Source organism: Petromyzon marinus, chromosome 32, assembly GCF_048934315.1.
Source record: "Petromyzon marinus isolate PM22_M1 ecotype Great Lakes invasive population chromosome 32, UKy_Petmar_22M1.pri1.0, whole genome shotgun sequence".
NCBI lineage: Eukaryota > Metazoa > Chordata > Hyperoartia > Petromyzontiformes > Petromyzontidae > Petromyzon > Petromyzon marinus.
In genome coordinates, this window is record NC_133698.1 from 10019581 (window position 1) to 10033319 (window position 13739).

Below are 13739 nucleotides of genomic sequence, written 5' to 3' on the forward strand. Positions count from 1 at the left end.
TGCTTCATAAAAGCAACCTGAGGTCAACCAGGGGTGGTAAATTGATGAGAATCTGTCCAGGGACACCGCATATCTCACCCAAGGACAAGACACGATGTTTACATACTCGCGGCTGGCCGAACAGGCAAGATACAGGGTGGCCCAAAACTCAGGACATATAGGATTATTTCATTCATTTTAACAACCAAAAAAACATGTTTAGAAGTTTAGTTTATTAAATTCTTGCCGTGCCACCCGAACACAGACGCCAATTCCCAGACTGGTCTAAGCCCAGGCAGGTGGCCACCCGAGTGGAACTCCACGTGGGCCTAAAAATTATTTAAACTGTTCAAACTGTAAACTCTTTAAACTGTAAACTCTTTAAACTGTAAACTCTTTAAACGATAAACTATTCAAACTATTAACTCGTTAAACTATGAACTGATTCTTTAAACTGTAAACTCTTTAAACGATAGACTATTCAAACTATTAACTCGTTAAACTATGAACTGATTCAACTATACACTCTTTAAACTAAAAACTGTTGAAACTAAAAACTTGTTAAACTATAACCTGTTTAAACTATAAACTCTTTAAACTATAAACTCATTAAACTATGAACTGTTTAAGCTATAAACTATTTAAGCTAAAACCTGTTTAAACTATAAATTGTTTAGACTATAAACTGTTTAAACTATAAACTATTTAAACTATAAACGGTTTAAACTATAAACTATTTAAACTATAAACTCTTTAAACTAGAAACTATTTAAACTATAAACTCTTTAAACTATAAACTGTTTAAACTACAAACTATTCAAACTATAAACTATTTAAACTATAAACTCTTTAAACTAGAAACTATTTAAACTATAAACTCTTTAAACTATAAACTGTTTAAACTAGAAACTATTCAAACTATAAACTATTTAAACGATGAACATTTTTATTTATTTTACGAGGCAAGGACCACTGTTATATAAAGCTTTTCTTTCAAAGCTACCTGGCCACCACAAATAACGGCTCAATGAAGTGGCTTATCGCGTAGAAATGTAGAGCGGGCCAAAAAAACTCTAAATACTCATGGGTGGAGGGGGCCCAGACGCTGGGATACAAAGTGGGATGGCGGTGGGGGGGGGCGCGCGAAGAGGAATTGGACACAGAGGTGGCCGCGGGGTGGGGGGGGGGGTTCAATTCTCCTTTGCCGCAGGGCCCATGCCAACCGCGCCATGCCACTGGGTAGCGGGTTTTCAGGGCAGCGTACCGACCGCTGTGCCACCACTCCCCACGCACCGGTACCAGAGGCCAGCAGTGCACCAAGCAGCACTGACGCCCCACGATTCCGTTTCTGCACTACGCGGGGACTTTTGACCGCCCAAAAGGCAAAGAGGACTGCGGTTTGTATTTTGAAACGTGTAATATATATACATGTTTAAGGGCATCTATTTACGATTATCGTCATAAACATTTCAACTGCGTTACATGTTGTATCCCCTCCCCCCCGCCGCCCCTCCCTCTTAATTTAAAACAAAAGCGTTGCTCTTTGTCCAACTCAAGATTTTTCAGCAAGGGAATGAAGTTCACTCATTCTGGCAGTCAACGGGCACAAGTACATACAAAGTTCCTCCCGTGTGGCCTTTAACAGTCTGTTGGGGCAAGTGCTGTTAGTGTGTAGCACCTGTGAAGGCGGCTACGCCACATGAAGGGGGCCGATGGCCAGCAGCACACCAGGCCACCACCTTTATTACCTCTCAGCGCTGATATTTACACTCCGCGCCGGCTGCTCACTTCAGCCTGAGTTGACCTAGGGGAGGACCAGTTCATACAATGGCGAATGATGTTGGCCGTTCGTAGCGCAGCATGCTAACTGCTACACTACCACTCCCCACACACATAAAGACAAAGATTCCCTTGTATAGCCTTAACACACTGAAGTCCGGCACGGTACACGAGGGGGTGGGTGGCCAGCACCACGCCCGACCACCGTTGTCTCCACAGTGGCGATGTTTCCACATCGCACCAGGCACTCATTTGACCTAGGGGAGGCCCACGACCGGTTCAAATAATCATCACTGGTGTTGGCCATGAGCGGGAATCGAACTGGGGTCGCCGGGCTCGTAATCGCAGCACGCTAAACGCTGAAGTTCCACTCCCCACGCACACACACCCACGCACACACACATAACTGCCGTCCCGGCTATAGCGAAGGACCAAAAAACCCACTGGGAGAAGGGGAGGGCCAAACACCCAAAGCTTGAACCCAACTCTTATATCACAATCGTGGGACCTGGGCAGGCCAAGGGAAGTCATGTTGGTCGTCCCTTGGCTGAAAGCAGTGGCGCTAATAAAAGACACAAGCTCAATGTAAACCACCGCTCACAGCACCACCACTAGCTGGGCATGCGAACAGGCCCCACCACTCTGCCGCCCCCCCCCCCCCCAACTACCTGCCCCCACCCCCTCCCCTCCTCAGTGACTCGTAGAGCCAGTGCCAGATTCCCCTTTTTCCACTGCATGTGCAGGCCACGTGGTCAGCACCACACGCAACGGAATACATACATTGCACGACGATGAAACAAAAAAAAATGAACGGTTCAAATAAATGGACCTGACCCCGCTTGGCCCCCAGGCCAAATGCAGATAGATCTTTTGCGTGGCCAGAGTTTGATTGTTTGTTTTTGGCACGACTTGGCAAATAGCCGGAGGAGGAAAGCACAAAAGAAACGCCCTTATTGAGAGTGCCCTCGCCTCCTCCACGCTGGCTCGGCTCGGATGTGCTAGTGTAAAAGGGCGCCGCGGTAGCTTGGAGATGTTAACTACCTCGCCTGGTGTACAGGAGGTCGTGGGTTCGATCCCGACCCCGACGCCTGCCGCCGTATATGTGGAGTTTGCGGTGTCTCTCTCTCTCTCTCCCCGTGGTCGCGTGGATTTTTTTCCGGGTCTTCCGGTTTTTCCCTCCACATTTAGATTCAACGTCACGCGTTTAGAGTATTTGGCTGCTCTAAATTTCTCACATGATGACGATGAGCCACTTTGTTGAAGCTATCCTTTGTGGCCAGGTCGCTTCAGTGGACCTCACCCGGTTAAAATAAAAATGTTTAATAGTTTTTAGAAGGGAATTCATTCGTGGCCAAACCGCGGCTCACGAGGGGCATGTGGCTGAACCTGGGCAGCCAGACACTGGTGTCTCTCTATGTAGGCATGTTATGTTTAACTTCTTTCGTTGTAACTCGACTTGGAGTGGGACGAGCCCGCGGACGTGGAGAGAGAGTGAGAGAGGCCTGGGTCACTCGCTGCTGGCAGCGGAGCTCAGACGCGAGAACTCCCCTGGGCGCTCCCGCAGAGCCCGAAATCAACCAACCCGCCCCCATCCCCGACAGCGAAGTGGCCGTGTGACCACCCCACGTGACCACCACCCTACGTGACCACCATCCCACGGCTCTTGGTCACGCGGAGGCTTTGGTTTGTGGCTCGTAAAGTCAGGAGGTTAGGCCATCAATGTGATCATCACCGTCGTCGTCATTGATGGATTGATCACGATGACAGCGCGTAACCACCGTATAATAGTCGGCATCATAATCAGCAGCCATTAGCAATCCACTGCTGAATGAAGGCCGCTTTCTCCCCCCCCCACCCCCACTCCCACCACCCCCCCCCCCACTCATGATCCTGCGACGTAACAATCCAGCCCAGCGGCCGGAAACACGAGCGGACTTCATCGCTCCCATCTCCTCGGCGGACGCGCCGTGTCCCCCTCTCTCCCTCGGCTGCCGCCTCTCCCGTCATTAAGATTCTTCCCCGGGGGTCACCGTCCCCGGGGGGGGGGGGAGGGGAGGGGGGGGGGTCGAGGTTTGTTACGAAAAACTTTGCTCGGCAGGACGTGGAGCGGGCGGCGACGCACGGCTGAGCCGCGGCCGTCGCACGCTGGCGTCGGCGGGGACTCGTCCTGGGCGAGAGCGGCCAGTAAACTACGGTGTCGACGGTGTGCGAAAAGTCCATGCTTGGACTTCTTTCGCACCGTACGTAGCCAACCGTGGTAATCGGAGGTGCGGGGCATGGGGGGGGGGGGCGGGACTAGGATAAGAAACTAAACACAAAAAAGCAGTTCTAAAGAACATTATGAGACCTCCTTTGCCAGAAACAAGATATAGGAATAGGTTTTACCCTTTTTGCAAACATGATGCCTTGAATAAAGGTGTCAGTTTTTGTGCCAGTTAAAAGGGTAAAACCTATTCCTATACCCAGTTCTAAAGAAATCTGCTTCAATCGACATTTAAAAGTGGCATAGCTCCCAGTGGCTTCCTATTATCGGAAGGAAGAGCGTTCCAGACGGCCGCAGCAGAAGCAGCGCATCGGAAAGGGCCGCGTGATGCGGTGACCGCCGTCTTTGTCCGACGGCCAGCCAAACGCCGCTGCTGCTGCGAGGATGATCGGAGTTCACGTGATGACGGTTTCCGCTCCTTGACGAGATCGGCAGAGGTAGCGAGGTTCATTTTTTGGCAAGCCCTTTGCGTGCATTGGCACACGCCCATGACCTTTGACCTAGGTCACGAACACCATGACCACGTTCATACCGTGGCGGACGAGCTTACATTTTAAACTCGCTGCTCGTTTGAGCAATTATTGCAGTTGGGAGCAGTTGGGGGTTTAGTTTTGTAAGAAAATATATAATAAATATTCCAGGCAGGCGGGGAACCTGTAGCTAAATCCCTGCGTAAGGGGGAGGGGGAGGAATCCTTAAACGGTGAAATTTCCTGGGATAAAAGGGGAATGACAACGACGCGAAAGAATAGGAGAAGCAGAAGAGTGGAGAGAGGCGAGAGAAACGCAGGAAATAGTTTGAGGGTAGAGAGAGAAAACAAAATAAAGGGAGAGAGAGAGAGAGAAAAGGCAGAATGTAAAGAGACGAGAGAGAGCGGAAGAGAGCAACAGGCTTGGAAGAAGCGAGCGAAAGAGCTGGAGAGGAGAGTGAACTGAGAGAAAGGGGGGAAGAGAGCGGGAGAGAGATACACACAGAGAGAGAGCCAGAGAAAGGGAAGATAGAGAGGGGGTGAGCGAGATAACGGATAAAAAAACCTAGAGACAGGAGAGAGAGCAAGAGTGAGAGAGAGCGAGCGAGCACTCCAGAGAAAGAGGAAAGAGAGAGAGAGAAACAAGATAGAGAGGGCAGAGAGAAATCTAAGAGGAGAGAGATAGGGGGGGGGGGAGTGCAATGGAGGGGGGGAGAATGCAAGGGGGAAGGCAGGGGAGAGTGAATGCAGAGAAAGGGGTAGAGGGATGAGAGAGAGAGTAGTGAGAATGAGAAATAAAAGAGGAGAGAGAGAGGGAGGTGGGGGGGAAGTGCAATTGAGAGTGAGAATGTGAAAACTAGAGGAGAGGAGAGAGAATGCACACGGGGGGGGGGGGGGGAGCGGTTCTGCGACAAAGCGGAGACTGAAACCCACAGCCTGGGCCCATCCCAAACTGTACAGGGCCTGGCGGCTGCCCGTGCCAACACTGCACAGAGCCACGCTGCCAGCATCCAACTCCCTCCCTGCAGCCTCTCCACCCTGCAGCCTCTCCACCAGGGCCCTCTCCACCCTCTCCACCCTGCACCCTTTGTATGTATGTCTGTTGAACTTCTTTTGCACCGTACGTAGCCGAGCGTGCTAATCGGAGGCGCGGGAGAAGAACAAACGAAACACACGAAAAAGCAGTGGTAAAAGAAATGAGTTCTCAATCTAGAAAACGACCCTGCACCCTCTCGACCCTGCACCCTGCACCCTCTCCATCCTCCACCCTCTCCATCCTCCACCCTGCACCATCTCCATCCTCCACCCTGCATCCTCTCCACCATGCACCCTCTCCATCCTCCACCCTGCACCCTCTCCATCCTCCACCCTGCACCCTCTCCACCCCGCAATCCCTGCCTCTCCGTGAGTACACCCCGCACCCTCCACCTTCCTCCTGCCCCGTTAGTCCACCTCCCCACTATATACCGTTCACCCCCACTCCCCTGTCTGGTAGTCGACCTCCTACAGGCAGGCAAAGTTCAGTCAGTCAGACAGTCCTCGAGACCAAGTTGTAATTGGGCTATGTTCGGTTTAAAAATTATATGCCCAAGCCGACTTGCGCTGTGGCGAATTGTATTACCGAACGCCGATTTACTTTTGGTGAAACATTTTCACTGTCCGATGTACGACCGGGCGTCGTCTCTGCTCCGATCTCTACTTTCTTCACCGTCAAAAGTACTTCATTTGATTTGCCTTCGTGCATTTCGGTGACCCCAGGTGACTCTTTCCGCGGTGGCTAGGAGATGTTGACTACCTCGCCTGGTATACAGGAGGTCGTGGGTTCGATCCCAGACCCTGTCGCGTGGCGTTTTCTCCAGGTCTTTCGGTTTTGTCCGTCCACGTTTAGAATCGACGTCGCGTATTTGGCCGCGCGTCCTGATGACGGCCGCTTGTGTTGCGGTCGAAACGTCGTAGTTTTTTGTTATTTTCTTTGAACCTATCCTCGTGACTTTACCGAAAGACCCAAAGAATATGAATCCCTGCCGTCACGAAAGCTTGAAGTCAAGATTTGCACTGTAACATGATAACAAATGTGATGTTAATATCTTCCAAGAGTCTCCCCACGTGCTCGCCATCGTTGTCAACACGTGGCCTGGAATCTCCTCTAGGTGATCCCCAGAGCCCCGGGAGGCACAAACATTTCTTGTGGCGTTGTTGCAAATTCTCACAAGTGTTCACATTTTTTTTAAGCACCCTGTACATTTTGATTTAAAGCTTTCGTGACTGCAGGAATTCATATTCTTGGTTCTTTCGGTAAAGTCACGTAGAAGGGAAACAATAAAATAAAAATCAAAATATATAAAAATTGTTGTATATATTTTTATTATTTTATTGTTTCACCCTGTACATGTAATGTGTTGCACACGAGCAACTCGAGTGGCCAAGTGGCGCCACAGGCTCGCCAGTGGCCGTGCCAGGGCACTGATCCGGCACGGCCTGAGGCCCCTCTCTCTCTCTCTCCAAGGGACAGCGTTTAGAACGCGGGATGTAATCGTGTGTGCCGCGTCATCCCTATCCGTTGTACGATTTGAGTAAACGCGTCTCGCGCTGCGTGGCGGGCTCTGGAAAATGGTAGAGCTGATAAACAGAACTGGCTACACCCCCCCCCCCCCCCACTGAATTATTAGGTCAAGGGTTCAGAATGTATTCGTAATTTTGACCTCTTAAACTTCCGAACGACTCCTTGGGCTGTGACGCGACCCAGCGGTAGCGCCACGGTGGCTAGGAGATGTTAACTGCCTCGCCAGGTACGCAGGAGGTCGTGGGTTCTATGCATAGCCCGACGCCTGCCTGCTGTATATTTGGAGTTTGCGTGGATTTTTTTTTCTGCGTTATGCCGCTTCGTTGAGCCATCGTTTGTGGCCGGGTCGCTTCTGACAAAAGAGCTACGTAGCTCAGTGGGTCTTGCTTGGCAAAACAAAAAAATACAAAACGCGTCGCTTAACGCCCGCGTAGCTCTGGTGCCGAGGCACACTCTGGCTGACGACGAGGGGGGGACGGCCCGAGGGGAGCGACACACGAGCGCGCTGGCTCGCGTCCGTGCAATAGGTGGACAATTTTGCGCACGCGTCTCTCCGTGGTTCTCTGTTTCTTCCACCCCGGGCGAAGCCGAGCTCTCGATACGTTCGACCGCCGGCCTAAAACTAAAAAAAAATCCCAATGCAGCGGGGAGACCCCCCGCGAGGGTAGGGCCCCTCCTGAAGCAAAAACAAAAAAAAGGTCTTGAGACTCAATGGAGGCTTTTCTGGATGCATGGATTGGCATCATCATAATTGTTATTTTTGCAGGTCGTTTGAATGTGTTCCACGACACTCGACTAGGATTTCGAATTATACGAAGGAGACTGTTGCTTTGATGCTCGCACTGCTAGCCACTCTAGCAGCATGGATTGGCATTATCATAACGAGACAGTTAACATATGCAGCTCAACAAGTTCGTTCATAACACTGCCTTAAAAATATATATATAAACAGGCATGAGACACGAGGTGTTGATGACGATGAACGAATTTCCAACTAAATATCCTTTGCGATCATGAATATCCTACATGAACCACCACCATCATTATCAACATCATCATCAGCATCAACTTTATTATTATTATCAGCAGCCAAGGTCAAAGCACTGCTGTACGAAGTCCTCTACCCCCACCAAGCCGCTGCCACCACCAACGCTTGCGATGCTGCGGTGTGCAACAATCCGCCCAGGCGCACGGACTGATGATCCGCGCGGGCCAATTCCATCGCTCCCGTCTCCCACGACGGGAGTCTTCTCCGGCGCGTTCCATCCCTCGGCTGCCACTCCGCGAGCAGACTCGACCGTGGGCCACTGTCCCCCTCCTGGCCGCGACGCTTCCGCCCCCCTCTGCCCACGAGCCCCGCGCGCGCTTTTCTCGACGGTGCAGGATCGCAGCGGCGACGGCGCTGTGCGTTCTCTCGTCCGGGCGCTCCTCTCCTTTGCGCCCCCCCTTCTCGTTGACGAGCATCAACCGCCCTCACGCGAACTCCGGTCTTCGTCGCCATCGAAACAACGGCGGCGGCCATCCGCATCGCGCGGCGCTTTCGGATGGCGCTTCTGCGGCCGTCTGGAACTCGGCCCTCCCTTCCGATATTTAGTAAGCCACTGGAGCGATGCACTTCTAAATGAGCTCGATTGAAAAGGAATTTCTCTTGAAACTGCTTTTTTTGCGTTTGGTTTGTTGTGCTACGTACGGCGCGAAAGAAGCTCAACGCACGGTACATACGTCCCTCGATGTAATTCCAAGCGAGCGCCTCTCCACGCTTCCTTGCGTACTTTCATTTGACCGCACGACAGCCTAATCAATCGCTCTTGCAAGGTCAGACGTGGATCATTCGTGTTGGTGTGAAACGCAGATGAGCATCATTGTGGTAAGTGTTGTTGTTGTTGTTGTTGTCTTTGTTGTTGTCTTTGTTATTAATGTCTTGGCTCCCACGGCTTGTGCAGTTATCGATCAACGGAATGAACGGGAACAGATCCACACGGCGTCACGTTGAAGCGCATGCACGGCCTCGGTTGTCAATCCACTGCTGCATGAGGGCCTCCTCGCGCGAGTCGTGATGGTAAATTTGACCATACTTCACCACGCTGGTTTGGCGCGGGCGTGTGAAGGTGGGGGGGGGGGGGGGGGCACAGACCACCGTACGACAATGGATTGTTCCGCACGCACTGAAGCTCCGTAGCTTATAGCACCTTTGTTACATTTATAGTGCCGTATAATTGTTGTGTGCGTGTGAATATGCACAAGCGTCGTGGTGACGTCCCCGCCACTTAGTGGCGAATGGCGGTTGTTGTTGTTGTTGTTGTGTGGGAAGTGCTGGCGCACCGGTTATTCCCGGTGACGATGACCTGAATACCGGTCCTGGGCCTCTCCCCAGGGTCGACTCAGCCTGAGTGTAAACAACGCCACTAGGTAGACAAAGGCGGCGGCCGGGCGTGGTGCTGGTCACCCCTCTCCCGCCCCCTCTTCGTGTGCCGCGCCGGCTTCTATCGGTGCTGCTCGCCAACAGCACTTGCCCCAAAACTCCGTTAAGGCTTCTCGGGGTATCTTTGCCTTTAGTTTGTTCACCTGTGTGTGCGTGTGTTTGTATTTGGCAACAACAATTCGGTATTGGAATTTGGCAGCTCTCTAACTTCACAGTTTAATACCTGCATACATTAAACGTTGACCTACACATTAACCAACAACCTCCTCGACTTTTTCCCGCAACCCCCACGCTTTACTCTTTGGAAAACAAAAAAAAAAAGCTACCTCGTCTCATTGTGCCTACTCACATTATTGCGGGTTCAGACCGACGAGTGTTTTACATGGGTTAGAAAACGTAAAGAAATGTGAAATATAAAATAATAATAATAATCAATCGGGACAAACAATCAACGGGAGAGGCATTCAATCTCACCGCATCACTTCCAGAGTCGCCGATACGCTGGAGTAGGCGCATGACTCAGTCGTCGGACAGACAGGAGGACCTACGCTCATTTGTAATTGTGCTATGGTCAGTATAGAAACAATATGCCCGAGCCGACTTGCAACTACAGGGAATTTACGGCCCAATGTCGACTTACAGCTCATGCAATATTTTCGATTTTCCGATTTGACGCGGGTTGTTTAGTGCTCCGATTTCCACTTTCTTCTGTCGCTCGACTTCATTTAATTTGTTTCACTTTTGTCCATTTCGGTGACCCAGCTGAGACTCTTGCCAATGAGACTCCTCCGTCCTGGTGCCTTGGGCGCTCGTCCTGGTCACCACAGCCAGGGCGAGAGCGACATTGGACGTGGTGGCCCGGGATGCTGACATATTTTCTGCTTCGATGATCCAGACAAGCGTATCAGAAGTAGTTACACTCTGACAATAATTAGTTCCCATCTCTTTGTTCGTCAACGGTGGGTTGGATGAAGGCCGCCTGCCTGCCAATGCGGTGTTGGGTCATTGGTGATGCATGTTTGTATGTGCGTATGTCGAGCTTATTTCGCACGCCGTAGGAAGGTGCGTTTGACTGTACTTCACCGCACTGGTCCGTGCGGGTTGGTGATGGTGGGCAGGGGGGGGGGGGGCGGAGACTCAGGACCGGTTCTGCAATCGCTCACCAGTGATGTTATCTGTGGCCTGGAATCAGACTGGGGTCACCGGGTGCACCGTGGCGAGGTCAATCTTCCCGGCGTGGCAGTTGAGTCAATGGGGAAAGTTTAGGAAATCCTCCACGCCACCACCTGCGTGCATCCAGCAGTATAATCAGATTACACCGCAGTTAGTCCGGTGAGAAGCTGCATTTGGCAGGGGTTGAGCGTGGGCGTTCCCACCTCTTCAAATCGACCCCCGTGCCCCTACTTTGGACATCGGTGAAAAAATTAACTTCATAGCTCATCGGAATTCCTCCTCCAGTCAAAATAAATAATGAGAATCTGGAAGAGTACGGCCAAAACACCCTCTTGCGAGGCAAGACGGACTCATGCACGGATGGGTATGGTGGTCAGCAACACAGACTTTGACATTGACAGGTTGGCAAGTGTACGGATAGATCGAGAGATAGACAAAAAAAACGTAAATAGATGGATGGCCTTTACAATCAGGTGAGAGTCCACTTGGGACGGGGGGGGGGGTCTCTTTTGCTCAGGAGGGCCGGGGTTAAATAGGTACGGCAAAACAGCACACACTGACGTAGAGACCCACGAACAAACCACAGAGACCCATTGACTTGCACAGAGAGCCGTAGACTTAACATAGAAACCCAGAGACTTGAAATAGAGACCCCTAAACTTATCATATATATACATAGACTTAACATAGAAACCCATAGACTTGCACAGAGAAGCCATAGACTTTACAAAGAAACCCATAGACTTGAAATAGAGACCCATGAACTCAACATAGAGACCCATAGACTTGAAATAGAGGTCCATGCACATATATAGATACGAAACACATTTGTCAATAACACTGCCCCAAAATTATTTATATATGCATAATATATATAATAGGCAACAATTTGGTAATTATTCACAGTGCATGAGCTGAAGCGCCTACTATTATATATTATTTTCCTCTTCGGGCGGTCATGATGTAGAGACCCTTAGACTTACATAGAGACCCTACGGACTTGTATCGAGACCCGTAGACTCACATTGAGATCCACTGACTTATGCTGAGACCCAGAGATGTACGAAGAAACCCATGAACTTACAGCAAACACATTCCAATGTAAACACACACACAAAGCCCAAAGCAGCAATTTTAAAAGTTGCGACGTTTAAGAGCCAGTTTTAAATAACACAATCTTCACGATGTTAAACAATACACGGGTATTTTTCCCCCTCCTTTGGTTGCCAAAGAAAGAACACGCCCGAGAGGACGTCCACCGCGGAGACGGAGCAATGAATTCAGCTCGTGAGCCAGGAGCTCGATGGCTTGCCGAATCACAGGGCTACGAGCGATGGCAATGACTTGCATTCAGCAGCAGATAGATGACGTCCCACGGCGACACTGGTGATCAGGGTTGTCGGCTTAGCGATTGAAACCGAACACATTAAGGGCTCTCATCCAGCAGTGGATTGACACTCTGCCACGATGAGCCCGAGGTTAGGACCCACAAGGCCACAGTAAGCCCAAGGCCAGGACCCACAAGGCAATGGCCAGGCCAATCCTGGGACCCACAAGACCACAATAAGCCCAAGGCCAGGACCCACAAGGCCACGGTGAGGCCAAGGCCGGGACCCAGAAGGCCACGGTGAGGCCAAGGCCGGGACCAACAAGGCCACGGTAAGGCCAAGGCCGGGACCCACAAGGCCAAAGTGAGCCCAAGGCCGGGACCCACAAGGCCACGGTAAGGCCAAGGCTGGGACCTACAAGGCCACGGTGAGGCCAAGGCCAGGACCCACAAGGCCACGGTGAGGCCAAGGAGGCCGGGACCCACAAGGCCACAGGGGGGGGGGGCAAGGCCGCGGGGGGGGGGGGCAAGGCCGCGACCCACAAGGCCACGGTGAGGCCAAGGCCGGGACCCACAAGGCCACAGTGAGGCCAAGGCTGGGACCCACAAGGCCACGGTGAGGCCAAGGCTGAAAGTGTCTTATGCCAAGGCCGCTGTCAATGCCGGTCATGACGTGTGACATCATCACCTTGGTCGACAAGGCTTATCCACTAAGTGATGGCTTTAATCGCCAAATTCTGGGAATCCCAGTGATCAATGTGCCCGGTTTTGGCTCGGGTTATCTCCTAACAGAAACACGACTTTGCACTAAACTTGCAGGCGGTATTGAATCATCCATCCGAGAGTTTATCGTGATCCACATGCCACACCCCCCCCCAAACCCCTCCTCGCTACTGACAAGATGGACGTACGGACGGAACTCACGCATTTAACGCTTTCAGCCGCGGTTGGCAAGTGACCAGTCAGAAACACCCAGGGCCCTCCAAGCACTCACACCGAGGGCACCAAAGGCCAAAGTTCAAGCACGAGAGTTGAAGAAATTGTCCTCAGGAGCCCTCGCGGCCCAGGTCCTGTTCGAGGAAGTGACTCAATTTAGCCACTATTTAAAGTTTTATATATATATTTTTAACACTTTGAGCGGTTTATTCGGTTGTTTTCTTAAGAATAAAAATAAAATGAAATGTGTGAGCTGCCTGTGTAAATGTATGCGTTGAACGTGTGTGTGTGTGTGTGTTGACCACGTGTGTGTGTTGACCACATGTATGTGTGTTGACCACGTGTGTGTGTTGACCACGTGTGTGTGTTGACCACGTGTGTGTGTGTTGACCACGTGTGTGTGTTGACCACGTGCGTGTGTGTGGGGAGAAGCGGTTGCGGAGTGGTTAGCGCCCTGCGCTGGGAACCCGGCGACCTGAGTTCGATTCCCGCTCATGGCCAACACCAGTGACGAGAACCAGTCCTAGGCTACCCCTAGGTCGACTCGGCCTTCGTGTAACATCAGCACTGGGAAGACAAAGGCGGCCCGAGGGTTGTAAGGGGGATCTTTGTATTTGTCTGGACCAAGGGTGTAAATGGTGTGGGTGTCTCTTAGCCATATGTTTCTATGCATGTTGAACTTCTTTCGCACCGTACGTAGCCAACCGCGCTGATTGGAGGTGCGGGGGAAGGACAACAAACTAAACACAAAAAGCAGTTCTAAAAGAAATGAGTTTTCAATCGAGATTTACAAGTGGCATAGCCATCAGTGGCGTCCTAATGTGGTAA

At 51.3% G+C, this 13739-nt stretch overlaps 1 protein-coding gene across 1 annotated transcript in view; it reads right to left on the reverse strand.

The window, feature by feature from the left end:
* LOC116948159 (uncharacterized) overlaps positions 1 to 13739 on the reverse strand; it is a 191095-nt gene that overhangs the window by 35910 nt on the left and 141446 nt on the right. The gene's annotated exons all lie outside the window — the stretch shown is intronic.